Raw genomic sequence first — 10,251 nt, forward strand, 5'->3', positions numbered from 1 at the left:
ACATGGCAGACATTTCAGTTGCCAAGAGTGGCACTGGATAATTCCAGAGGGCTAGCCTGGGAAAGAGGCACTTGCAGTCCAGTTAACAGGATTCTCCCAAGAAAAAGGGGTGTGGGACCCCCACTCAAGGCAGGAGATGCTATTCAGTTCTCAGCACCTCACAGATGGTAAATAAACTGAAATACCATTTCTAAATGTTGGACATGTTTTTGAGTGTCTCCCAAGAGTTTGTGTGCTGTAAGCTTGTTCCCCTGTGTGGTGGGACTAGAGAGAGATGGTCAGGTCACCTTTGGAAGAGATGAATGCATCTGTCATGTGTCTGGATGACTCGTGAGTTATAAAGCAAGGCTACTCCCCATGCTTGGCTCTCCTGCCTCTCGGCCATCTTGTGACACAATCAAGGAGGGGCCCTTACTGGGACACCAGTGCCATGCTGTCTGGACCTTCCAGGCATCAGAATTATGGGTCAAATATACCTCCAAAGAGCTCTGGAATCTGTTCCATCTACTGAGCAACTCCTGCCACCATGTCATCATCTAGCTGAACCCTCATCATGTCTACTAATGTCTACCAATCTCTCTCTGCACTTAGCTTTTACCACTCTCTATTTGGTCCAACTTGCTAGATGATAGATGACTCTTCCCAAAGAAGAGCTTCAATAGTGTCCCTCTCTTGCACTAGAACATGGAATAGATCCTGAATGTATGTCTGATCAAGTCTTTTGGCAGTAGTATGGATTGAACTCAGGGCCTTCTGCTTGCTAGTCAGGTGCTCCTTCATTTGAGCCATGGCTCCAGCTCCTTTTTGCCTGGGTTGTGGGTTATTTTTGAGATAGTGTCTTGCTGGGACTGGCCTAGGCTACCATTCTCCAACTTATATTTTCCTATACTCTAAAGATGACAGACACTTACCACTATGCCCAGCCATTATGCTTCTCCCTTCACTGGGATAACAGGCACATGCCATTGTATTCAGCCATTGGTTGAGACAGAGTCTGAGAACTTTGGCCCAGGCTGGCCTCAAACGTCAGTCTTTCTACTCTGATGCTTTCACTTCTACCCATCTCTACCTCTCAAATAGAGGATCGTAAGCTTGAACATCATATTTGATCTCAAGTCTATGATTCTTGCTTCATGGGTATTGTCACCAGATGGTGACAATAATTTGGGAGGTTGTATAAATTTTAAGAGATGGAGTCTAGTTGGAGGAAGTAGACCATTGGAGGGTTTGAAAGCTATATCCTGGTGCCAGTCCCTATCTTTTTCTCTGCATCTTGTTCTCTATAAGGTGATGAATCTCCTCTGGCACTCCCCTCCCCCACACAAGGAGATTCCACACAATCATATGTGGACTAAATTCCCTGAAACCAAGAGGAAAAAACCATACGTTTTTCCTCCGTAAAGCTGTTTTGTATAGGATATTTGGTAGCAGCAACCCAAAAAGAAACTAATACAGCATTCAAGGGGGCACAGCTTTGCTTTCTGCCTTGTTTCCGACCACCTGCTTTCTCCCTATCCCATGTCTGTTGAGCTAAACTTAAGTGTGTGCCCATCCTCTTTTTTTTTTTTTTTTTTTTTTTTTTTTTTGTCAGTCGTGGGGCTTGAACTCTGGGCCTGGGTGCTGTCCCTCAGCTCTTCAGCTCAAGGCGAGCGCTCTACCACTTGAGCTACAGCACCACTTCCGGTTTTCTGGTGGTTTATTGAAGATAGGAGTCTCACGGTCTCTCCTGCCCGGGCTGGCTTTGAACTGCGATCCTCAGATCTCAGCCTCCTGAGTAGCTAGGATTACAGGCGTGAGCCACCAGCGCCCGGCTAGCCCATCCTCTTTTTAAAAATATTTTTGTAGGGCTGGGAAGGTGGCTCAGTGGTAGAGCGCTTGCCTTGCATGCCTGAGGCCCTGGGTTCGATTCCTCAGCACCATATAAGAAAAAAGCCGGAAGTGGCGCTGTGGCTCAAGTGGTAGAGTGCTAGCCTTGAGCTGAAGAGCTGAGGGACAGCACCCAAGCCCAGAGTTCAGGCCCCACGACCGGACCCAAAAAATATATATATATATTTTTTTGTATATTTTAAATTGTAAAAGTGCTGTACAGAGGGGTTACAGTTACATTAGTAAGGTAATGAGTACATTTCCTATTGAGCATTGTTGACTCCTCCTTTGTTTTCCACCTACCCTCCTTTCCCTCCCACCTCCACATTTCGTTGATCATGGGGCTGAACTTAGGGCCTGGGTGCTGTCTCGGAGCGTTTTTGGCCAACGGTAGTACTCTACCACTTGAGCCACACCACCACTCTTTTTTGTTCTTTGGTTTTTTTTTCTGATGGTTAATTGGAGGTAACTTTCCTGCCCTACAGGGCGTGTGTGTGTGTGTGTGTGTGTGTGTGTGTGTGTGTGTGTGTGTGTGTGTGTGTGTGTGTGTGTGTGTGTGTGTGTGTGTGTGTGTGTGTGTGTGTGTGTGTGTGTGTGGTGAGTTTCCTTCTCTGCTAAATGAGGAAACATGATGGATGTGTATGTCCCTTCCAGCACTACAGTTCTCAGTCTCTATGAGGAGCGACTGCTGACCCAGCTTAGGACTGGCTAGGGAAGACACAAGGCTATGGACAAGCCCTGAAAGAGGGAGAAGGAGATGGGGGAGCTAATAGCTTGGGAGGAAGGAAGGACAAGCTGGGCTAATGGGATAATTGGATAATCCTCAGAGCTAGGGGCTGCCAGGCTGGGGCCAGCTGTTAGGAGCAGACACAAATAGCACAAGCAAAATAAGGGTGCTGATGCAGGAAGCAGCTTGCTGGGAGAGATGGGGGAGGGCTGGTAGGTGACAGAGATTGGGGAGGGAGCACTTAATCTGAAGTCCTTTTCCATGAGGATGTTAAGAATAGATTCTTTAGGGACCTTTGTCCTGCTAAGATTACAGTTAGAGACCTTGGGCCCACTTTTGTACCAGAGAACTCTCAGAGACCATGGACTTATCGTGGCTCAAGAATGTTATTGCCATGGAGAACTTGGGGACCATGAAGTACTATGCCTTCCCACTGCGGGTGACTGGAGATGGGGCATCTGTTTGACATACCTTTGAAAATATGAACACACTCTTGTATAATCATTTTGGTATGGCAGAGGGGATTCCTATTATTTCATGCTAATAGGTGGAGCAGTCAGTGAGACTGGAAAAAATAAACGAAACTCTGGTGGAGGCCTGCTCTAGGAGTCAAAGCTGGGCTTCTAGTCTCCGATGTGCTGGGTTCCATAATTCATAATGGGATCTCCCTGGACCTCAATTATTCCATCCATAAAGTAGAAGCAATTACCATCACCCTTCCTTTGAAATTTGAAAGTACTCTGCCAAGTTCTAGAGTCCCAATTCTGTCTTAACTTCATAAATGTTACAAAAGTGAGTTTTGTTTCCCTTTTTTGAAGTATTGGGGTTTGAAGTCAGTGTCTAGCACTTGTTAAGTAGTCACGCTACCACTTACGTCCTTTTTGTTTTTGTTCTGTTTTGAGTAGAGTCCTGCTTTTTCCTGGGCGGGCCCTGATCATTCTATTTGCACTTCTGTCTAGTACAAGCCACAGCACCCTGCTTGTAATGAAATAAGATGGGATCTCATGCACTTTTGGTGTAAGCTGGCCTCTAGCCTTGATCTTTCTGATTTTAGTCTCTAGAGTAGATAGGATTACAGGAGTGAGAAATAGCACCAGGCCAGGGTTTCTTACACTGAGATCAGACAGGATGCTGTGTCTGACTGACTGCCCTTCCTATCTATCTATCTATCTATCTATCTATCTATCTATCTATCTATCTATCTATCTATCTATCTATCATCTATCTAATCTTGCTAGGTAGCCACAAACTGGCCACATACTCCTGGTTTTACTGCCTCAGCCTCCCAAATGTTGCTTTACAGGCAAGAGCAACTATACATGGCTTGAATGCTCTTTAACTTCCCTTCAAATTGTAGTGACTCTCCTATCAAAGCCGGGTGCTGGTGGCTCACGCCTGTATTCCTAGCTACTAAGGAGGCTGAGATCTAAGGATCACGGTTCAAAGCCAGCTCAGGCAGGAAAGTCCGTGAGACTCCCATTTCCAATAAACCACTAGAAAACCAGAAGTGGCGCTGTGGCTCAAGAGGTAGAGCACTCGCCTTGAGCTAAAGAGCACAAGGACAGCGCCCAGGCCCAGAGTTCAAGCCCCACAACCGAAAATAAAACAAACAAGCAAACAAAAAACACGTTTATATCTGTATAAAGGAAAGGAGAAAAGAAAATCAGAAGACAATTTTATTCATGAAAATAGATATAAAATAGTAAGTATTCACAAATCATATATAGCAATGGAGACAAATTAATATAACCAGAGAAGTAAAACACATCAGTGACCCCAGCTACTTGTGAGATGGGGGTCAGAGGATAGAATCTTGATTCAAGGTGAACACTGGCATATGTGTGTGTGTGTGTGTGTGTGTGTGTGTGTGTGTGTGTGTATACATGTTACAGGGCCTTATTTGAAAAACAAACTGAAAGCAAAATAGCTGAAGTTATAGCTCAAAGTGATAGAGCACTTGCCTAGTAAATGTGAAGTCCTGAGTTCAATTCCAGTGCTTAAAAAAATAAAAGCCTAGCCAGGCGCTGGTGGCTCACGCCTGTAATCCTAGCTACTCAGGAGGCTGAGATCTGAGGATCGCGGTTCAAAGCCAGCCCTGGCAGGAGAGACCGTGAGACTCCTATCTCCAATAAACCACCAGAAAACCGGAAGTGGCGCTGTAGCTCAAGTGGTAGAGTGCTCGCCTTGAGCTGAAGAGCTGAGGGACAGTGCCCAAGCCCAGGGTTCAAGCCCCACGACCGACAAAAAAAATAAAAATAAAATAAAATAAAAATAAAAGCCTACACGCCTGTAATCCTAGCTACTGAGGAGGTTGAGATCTGAGGATCATGGTTCAAAGCCAGCCCGGGCAGAAAAGTCTGTGAGACTCTTATCTCCAATAAACCACTAGAAAACCGGAAGTGGTGCTGTGGCTTAAGTGGTAGAGCGCTTGCCTTGAGCTGAAGAGTGCAAGGACAGCGCCCAAACCCAGAGTTCAAGCCCCATGACCAACAAAAAAAAAAAAAAAAAAAAAAAATTCAACCCAAGTCAAGTGCTGGTGGCTCACACCTATAATCTTAGCTACTCAGGATGCTGAGATCTCAAAATCACAATTTAAAGTCAGCCAGTGTAGGAAAGTTTCTGTGAGACTCTTTTCTCCAGATAATAATCTTTAAAAGAATCCAGAAGTGAGCGGCTAGGAAGGTGGCTCAGTGGTAGAGCGCTTGCCTTGCATGCCTCAGGCCCTGGGTTCGATTCCCCAGCATCACATAAGCAAAAAGAAAAAAAGCCAGAAATGGCGCTGTGGCTCAAATGGTAGAGCGCTAGCCTTGAGCTGAAGAGCTGAGGGACAGTGCTCAGGCCCAGAGTTTAGGCCCCACAACCGGACCCCCCCCCCCAAAAAAAAAAAAAAAAGAATCCAGAAGTGGAACTGTGGCTCAAGTAGTAGAGTACTAGCTAGCCTTGAGCAAAAAAGCTCAGTGACAGCACCTTAGGCCCTGAGTTAAGCCCCAGGACTAACATAAAAAAAAAAAAAAATCAACCCATTCAAAAAATAATTCTTAGCAACTAGGATCCACTGTGCCTGTAACCCTAGCTACTCAGGAGCCTGAGATGTGAGAATTGCAGTTCAAAGCCACTTAGAGCAGGAAAGGCCGTGAGACTCTTACATCCAATTAACTAGCAAAAAGCCAAAGTAGAGCTGTGGTTTAAGTGGTACAGCACTAGCCTTGCACAAAAAACAGGGATAGTGCAATAGCACCCAGGTCCTGAATTCAAGCCAAGTCCGAGGACTGGCACACACACACAAAACAAAAAAGCCCTCTTAGCAAACTATAAATTTTCATGTTTTCTTCCTTCCTTCCTTCCTTTTTTCCTTCCTTCCTTCCTTCCTTTCTTTCTTTCTTCTTTCCTTCCTTCCTTCTTTCTTCCTTTTTCTTTCTTTCTTTCTTTCTTTCTTTCTTTCTTTCTTTCTTTCTTTCTTTCTTTCTTTCTTTCTATCTTCTTTCCTTCCTTCCTTCCTTCCTTCCTTCCTCCTTTCCTTCCTTCCTTCCTTCCTTCCTTCCTTTTTTCCTTCCTTCCTTCCTTCCTTCCTTTCTCTTCCTTCCTTCCTTCCTTCCTTCCTTCCTTCCTTCCTTCCTTCCTTCCTTCCTTCCTTCCTTCCTTCCTCCTTTCCTTCCTTCCTTTTTTTTTGCCAGCCCTGGAGCTTTAACTCTGGTCCTGGGTTCTGTCCCCGAGCTTCTTTTGCTCAAGGCTAACATTTTACCACAAGCCACAGCACCACTTCTGACTTTTTTGAGTAGTTTATTAGAGATAATAGTCTCACAGACTTTCCTGCCAGGGCGGCAGATCTCAGCATCCTGAGTAGCGAGGATTACAGGTATAAGCCACAAGCAACTGGGTTCATACATTTTCTTAATCTAATAAAGGATATTTTTCAAAAACCCACAAGCAGGACTAGAGGGTTGGTTCAGGGGAAAGTGAGGCCCTGAGATCAAACCCAATAATACCACCCCAAACTCCACAAACAAATATATTTGTTGTTGAAATTAGAACTCTTCTCCTTATAGTCAAGCGCAAGCCTATTATTCTGTTCAATAGAGTACTAAAGACCCTAGAGATGGAAAATAAGTCAGAAAAACCCAAAGATACAAGGCTAGGAAAGGAAACAAAGTGACATTCTCTGCAGCTGAATTAATTGTCTAAACATAGAAAGCCCTCAAAAAATTTCTGAGATATTATTGAAACTAGTGAGAGTTCACAGTCATTAGATATATGTATAAGAGCAGCATTTTAAAAAAAGCTGTTCTACAGCAAAAATTTTATAATTTATAAGAACAACAAAAACTAGAAGGTATCTTGAGTCTAAATTTAACAAACGTGGGACTGGATGTGCAGCTCAGTGGTAGAGAGTGTGCTTACTATTTACAGGACTCTGAGCACACACACACACACACACACACACACACACACACAAAACTCAAATAAATGGAGAGATGTATCATGTTCATAAATGGAAGGAGGAAAATCACAAAACTGATGATTATTCCAAAAGCAATTTGGAAATCAAGTACAATCTCTTCAAACTATAGAGTTTTTCCCTGAGATTTGACAAGTTAGGTCTTAAAAATCATTTGAAGACAAGTTTCTGACTCCCAGTTTTTACACAGAAAGCAGAAAATGTTTCATCTCTATATCTCTGTACTTTAACCCTGTTATATTGAAACAAATTCTTGCTAAACTTAAGAAAAAAATCATTTGAAGAGAAAATGGAGTCAGAAATTAATGGATATCTAAAGTATACAGTCAAAGTCATTACAACCAAATGGTTTAGGAATAGGTAAACAGACATTTTTTTACACACACACAATGAACTGGAAGCTTTCGGCTCCCACCTGTAATCCTAGCTGCTCAGGAGGCTAAGATCTGAGAATCAAGGTTCAAAACCAGCCCCAGCAGAAAAGTCCATGAGACTATCTCCAATTAACTACTAGAAAACTGAAAGTGGCATTGTGGTTCAAAGTAGTAAAGTGCAAAAAAAGTTCAGGGACAGCACCCAGGCCCTGAGTTCAAGCTCCAAGACTGACCAAAAAAGCAGAAGAAGGAGGAGGAGGAGGAGAGGAGAAGGAGAAGGAGGAGAAGGGGAGGAGGAGGAAATGAAATGGAAAAAAATGGAAAGAAAGGTATGTTAGTGCTGGAGGTATAACTCAAGTGGCAGAAGTCTTGCCTAGCAAGCATGAGGCCCCAAGTTCAATTTTCAATACTATGAAACATAACATATAAGAGAATGTCTTTGTGATCTCTATACCTTTTAAAATGCAAAGTCATAAAAGAAAAGGTTGCTAAATTGACTATGATTTTTAAACTTTTGGAACAAAAAACAGTAGAGAGAATATGCAAAAATCAGTCTGAGAGACAGTAAGCAAGGAGAAAGTTAGGTAAGACCAGTAACCAAAACAGAATGAATGTCCATAGAGTACAACTTCCATGAAAAGAATCAAATATATACATGAAGATATGGTCACATATATTAGAAGAAAAAAATGATCAGTGAAACTTAAGAAAGCTAATATGATCTCACTATTAACTAATGAAATGCAAATCAAAATATATTCACAGCTAGTTAATTGGCAACAATTCAGAAAGTGTTGGTAGGACACACAATGAGACTAAAGTACTCTTAAGGGAGGAACATAGATGCTAGATCTAAAATACATTAGGACATGATAAATTATACAGGACTCTAGGCATTCACACACGGTGAGACCAAATGAGGACACTCTTAGGGGAGGAACACAAAGCTGATCATACAAAATAATATCTGTTGAAATGAACTCCAGGAAATGGAAACAAGGTTTTGTTTTTGTTTCTTATTGTTGTTGCTTTTGCTTTGTTTTCTTATTGTCTTGTTTGTTCATTTTTCTGTCTTTAGGAGGGCCAGGGGGGCACAGAAATGGAGGGGGAAAGGGTGAACAAAAAGTAGCAGTGGTGCTCACAAGACACTATGTTGAAAATGAAATATACTACTCGTGGGTGGAGACAGGAAGGAAACACTGAAAAAGAGCAAGGGAAAGAGTGACATGTCCAAAAGAAATATACTTTTTTTTTTTTTTTTGGTCAGTCATGGGGCTTGAACTCTGGGCCTGGGCGCTGTCCTGAGCTCTTCAGCTTAAGGTGAGCACTCTACCACTTGAGCCACAGCGCCACTTCTGGTTTTCTGGTAGTTAATTGGAGATAAGAGTAGCAAGGATTTTCCTGCTCAGGCTGGCTTTGAACTGCGATCCTCGGATCTTAGCCTCCCGAGTAGCTAGATTACAGGCATGAGCCACTGGCTCCCAGCCAAGAAATGTACTCTTTACCTGACATAAACTGTAACCCCATCACCTTTAAAATAACAATAAAAAATTTTTGTTGTTTTGTTTTTGCCAGTCGTGGGACCTGAACTCTGGGCCTGGGAACTGTCCCTCAGCTCTTCAGCTCAAGGCTAGTGCTCGACCACTTGAGCCACAGAACCACTTCTGGCTTTTTCTGTTTATATGGTACTGAGGAATCGAACTGAGGGCCTCATGTATGCAAGGCAAGCACTCTACCACTGAGCCACCTTCCCAGCCCGACAATAAAGTATTTTTTTTTTTTTTTGGGTCCGGTTGTGGGGCCTGAACTCTGGGCCTGGGCGCTGTCCCTCAGCTCTTCAGCTCAAGGCTAGCGCTCTACCACTTGAGCCACAGCGCCACTTCCGGCTTTTTTTTCTTTTGCTTATGTGGTGCTGAGGAATCGAACCCAGGGCCTCAGGCATGCAAGGTAAGTGCTTTATAGGTTTCTATCTTTAATCAAGTCACATATTTTTAAAAATAGGCACATGAAAGTTTATCATGTCACTATAATAGTAATAAAAGAATGGGAGCCATGTGGCCTTTGTAAGATTCTACCATGGTGTACCGTGGCCAGGGCCAAAAGGTGCAGAAGATCAACCTTATCTTCAGATATTTACAAAATAGATCTCGGATTCAGGTGTAGCTCTATGAGCAAGTGACTATGCGGATAGAGGGCTTTGATGAATACATGAACCTTGTGTTAGATGATGCAGAAGAAATTCATTCTAAACAAAATCAAGAAAACAACTGTGTTGGATTATGTTAAAAGGAGATAATATTACTCTACTACAAAGTGTCTCCAACTAGAAATGATCAATGAAGTGAGAAGTTATTAAGAATGTTATACAGTGTTTTTTGTTTTGTTTTGGTTTGGTTTGGTTTTAGTGTTCTTTGCTGGGAATCTAAGAAAACATCATATTGTTTGATGAGCCCCGCTGTTAGTGTGCACAGCTCTGATGACCTTGTGTTATCATCAGGTGACAATAAATGCCTTGGGATTGTTTTTATTAAAAAATAAAAAAATAAAAAATAAAAGAATGGGAGGTTTTTTTTAGTATCTATCAGATTTTAGAGGCAGAATGTACATATATAAGTTGTAGAGTCATCTATCATAGAGAAACAACATGAACTTGATATATCAATATCTGTTATATATTCCAATTTAAATGTATCTATTTCCAGAGTTAGTTTTTCTTTTCTTCTTTCCTTTGTCCTTCCTTCCTTCCTACCTTCCTTCCTTTCTTCCTTTCTTTCTTCTTTCTTTCTTCCTTTCTCTTTCTTTTATTTTTTGCTGGTTGTGGGGCTTGA

The 10,251-nt window shown here is 42.5% G+C and overlaps 1 pseudogene; it reads left to right on the top strand.

The window, feature by feature from the left end:
- Window positions 1-9,499: 9,499 nt before the first annotated feature.
- Window positions 9,500-9,764, top strand: LOC138808495 (small nuclear ribonucleoprotein E-like; annotated as a pseudogene).
- The last annotated feature ends 487 nt before the right edge of the window (window positions 9,765-10,251 follow it).

Source organism: Dipodomys merriami, unplaced genomic scaffold, assembly GCF_024711535.1.
Source record: "Dipodomys merriami isolate MVZ:Mamm:240054 unplaced genomic scaffold, mDipMer1.0.p SCAF_45, whole genome shotgun sequence".
NCBI lineage: Eukaryota > Metazoa > Chordata > Mammalia > Rodentia > Heteromyidae > Dipodomys > Dipodomys merriami.